Below are 3,403 nucleotides of genomic sequence, written 5' to 3'. Positions count from 1 at the left end.
AAAAAAACTAGCATGTTGCTTAAATACTAGCTAAGCTCCAATATAACCTAAAATTCATCAGTAAACGAAATCAGTCAAAAATGTTAGCCTGTTTCTAAAATAGGAGCTAACTCTAAATTAGCCTAAAAACCTCAGTAGATATTAAATTAGCTAAAAACGTTAGCCTGTTTCTAAAATAGAATCTAAACGCTAAATAAGCCTATTAAAACCTCAGTACATAATATATTAGCCAAAATGCTAGCATATTGCTTAATTACTGGCTAAACTCCAAAATTCCTCTGTAAACTAAATTAGTCAAAAAGTTAGCCTGTTGCCTAAATAGAAGCTAAAGTTGAAATTAGCCTCAAAAACCCCAGTAGGTAACAATTTAGCCCAAAACGTTGATAAAATATTAGCTAAACTCCAAATTAGCATAAAATAACCTCAGTAGATTCCAAATTAGTCACAAAAAAAACACACACACACACAAAAAACCCAGCACGTTGCTTATCTTCTAGATAAGCTCCAATATAACCTAAAATTCATCAGTAAACTAAATTACTCCAAAATGTTAGCCTGTTGGTAAAATAGAAGCTAAACTCTAAATTAGCATAAAATAACCTAAGTAGATTAAAAAATAGCCAGAAAAAGCTAGCATGTTGCTAAAAAAGAAGCTAAACTCTGAATTGGCCAAAAAAAAAACCTCAGTAGATATCAAACTAGCCAAAAAACGTTAGCATGTTGCTAAAAAAGAAGCTAAACTCTGAATTGGCCAAAAAAAAACCTCAGTAGATATCAAACTAGCCAAAAAACGTTAGCTTGTTGCTTAAATACTAGCTAAGCTCCACTATAACCTAAAATTCATCAGTAAATGAAATCAGTCAAAAATGTTAGCCTGTTTCTAAAATAGGAGCGAACTCTAAATTAGCCTAAAAACCTCAGTAGATATCAAACTAGCTAAAAATGTTAGCCTGTTCCTAAAATAGGAGCTAACTTTAAATTAGCCTAAAAACGTTAGCATGTTGCTAAAATATTAGCTAAACTCAATGGAAAAAAAAATACTATAAAAGATTAGAACTTAGCCCATAAATATATTTAAAGACTTAGGCTATTGCTAATCTAATTACATTATGAAATGTTCTTTTCCTATGGGACATATTTTGCTCAATATTTCAAAAACGATAAAGTTTATAAAGTAAAGATTGCTGAAATCACTGAAAATGTGACTGAGTTTTTATGTGCTGAAAAACGTACAGAAAGGAGCAGGAGGATCACTGTAGTGAGAATGCTGTAAAAGCATTCCCACAATCAGCTTTCAGAACACCTGCATTCAAACACAGAGCTGGGTGATGAATAAACGGCTTTTCTTTGGTGACAAGGAAATAAAACCAGTATTTACAGAGAGTTATCACTTGTCAACAGCTGCTCCTGAGGTGGTTGGCATGTTAAGGAGCCTTCACACATGTTTGCATGATGTGTCAAAGTCACACGTCATTGTTGCTGCATCACAAATGACGGAGCATCATGTGTGTGAGTGCCTGGATGAAAGCATGTTTGCTGACACCGTCTTAGGAGCATGGCAGCTATCTGTCAGCGACATGTGTGAGGGCGTGGCCGCGCTGCAGGGATGGAATGGCCGGAGTCAGACAGAGGACCGGCGGGCCGCGGAGCACGTGCGCCGTCTGTTTGCCTGTCCGCAATCGTTCTGTTCCGCGCCAAACATAATCACTTTACGGGGACATGTTGTTTACAGCTCTGCGTGTCTGGAAGTAAGATATGAAGACAGTTTGTCTGCAGGAGAGCGTGTGAGGCACACGGAGCCAAAGAAACAAAAGCGAGGAATACGCTGCACGCTCCATATGGTTCCTGCAAAACTCTATTTATGTGATTTGCCTTCATTAGATTTCAGTGATGAATGTGGGTTGGGCTGCAGAGTGTTGTGAACAGAGTGCTCTGATTTACTGCATTCTTTTAAATAAACTCTGGTTTCATTAATGGAAGTAATTTAAGAAGATGACTTAGAAGTGTTCCCAGTGGACTTTTTATAACATTTATGCAATTTTTAGTAAAAAATCCATCGTTTTCTTGGACCTATTTTCTGCAGAGCGGCAGTGGATCATTAGAAATTTACGTCTAACTTGTGGGTGGTGTGAAGAAACCGTGTTCCTCCTCCCCCTCTCTGTTGCTGAGAGTTCTCTGTTTACACACTAGTGCTGTCACAAACGATTATTTTAATAGTCGATTAATCACCGATTATTTTTTCCGATTAGTCGACTGATCGGGTCATGGGCAAACTGGATGTAAAGCACACATCATTAGCTTTAAACTATCTAAAAATTTGAAATATAGCATTACCTGCGATAATGCTAGTGTGAACGCTGTAAACTGAATTTGCCTGCTGATGCTAGTGCCGAGAGTTGAAGATGCTGAAATTGATAGCTAAAAACGCTTAAGCTGATAGCTAAAAACGCTGAAATTAATAGTTAAAAATGCTTAAGCTGATGGCTAAAAACGCTGAAACTGATAGCTGAAAACGCTGAAATTGATAGATGAAAACGCTGAAGCTGATACCTGAAAACGCTGAAATTAATAGCTAAAAACGCTTAAGCTGAAAGCTAAAAATGCTGAAACTGATAGCTAAAAACGCTGAAATTGATAGCTGAAAACGCTGAAACTGATAGATAAAAATGCTTAAATTGATAGCTGAAAACGCTGAAGCTGGTAGCTGAAAACGCTGAAATTGATAGTTGAAAATGGTGAAGGTGATAGCTGAAAACGCTGAAGCTGATAGATGAAAACGCTGAAATTAATAGCTAAAAACGCTTAAGCTGATAGCTAAAAACGCTGAAACTGATAGCTGAAAACGCTGAAACTGATAGCTGAAAATGCTGAAGCTGATAGCTGAAAACGCTGAAATTAATAGTTAAAAATGGTGAAGCTGATAGCTGAAAACGCTGAAGCTGATAGCTGAAAACGCTGAAATTGATAGCTGAAAATGCTAAAGCTGATAGCCAGTTAAGATATTAGTTAAATGTGAAATTTGCCTAAAAAAAACTGGAAAAACTGTTAGCCAAAACAGCTAGCATGCAGCTGAAATATTTGCTAAACTCCAAATTAGCTTAAAATTTTAAATAGAAAAAATACTCAGCAACTTTAAGCTTAATCTTCCTTATATATGTCCTCCGTCATCAGAAACATTGAAAGAAATGTTCATTGCAGCGGCTCTTTAAGTCGTGTGTCCTGACCTCCTGATAAAAATACTTTTAGAGGAACAAAAAGTGCTCCCTGACTCCACAAACAATCCATCTCAGCATAATTTTGTCACAACATCCAAACAGCCCTCTAATTTCCAACCAATGAAGATCTCTTTAAGATTCACCTCTTTTCAAAGACCCTTGACAAAGAGGCGGTGAGCAATCTGAGT

General features: G+C 36.8%; 1 protein-coding gene across 4 annotated transcripts in view; it reads right to left on the bottom strand.

The window, feature by feature from the left end:
* LOC112145972 (SH3 and cysteine-rich domain-containing protein 2) overlaps positions 1 to 3,403 on the bottom strand; it is a 54,199-nt gene that overhangs the window by 36,841 nt on the left and 13,955 nt on the right. The gene's annotated exons all lie outside the window — the stretch shown is intronic.

This window comes from Oryzias melastigma, linkage group LG8 (assembly GCF_002922805.2).
Source record: "Oryzias melastigma strain HK-1 linkage group LG8, ASM292280v2, whole genome shotgun sequence".
Taxonomy (NCBI): Eukaryota; Metazoa; Chordata; class Actinopteri; order Beloniformes; family Adrianichthyidae; genus Oryzias; species Oryzias melastigma.
Note: the sequence above shows the minus strand (reverse complement) of the source record. Positions and strands in the feature narration are given on the sequence as shown.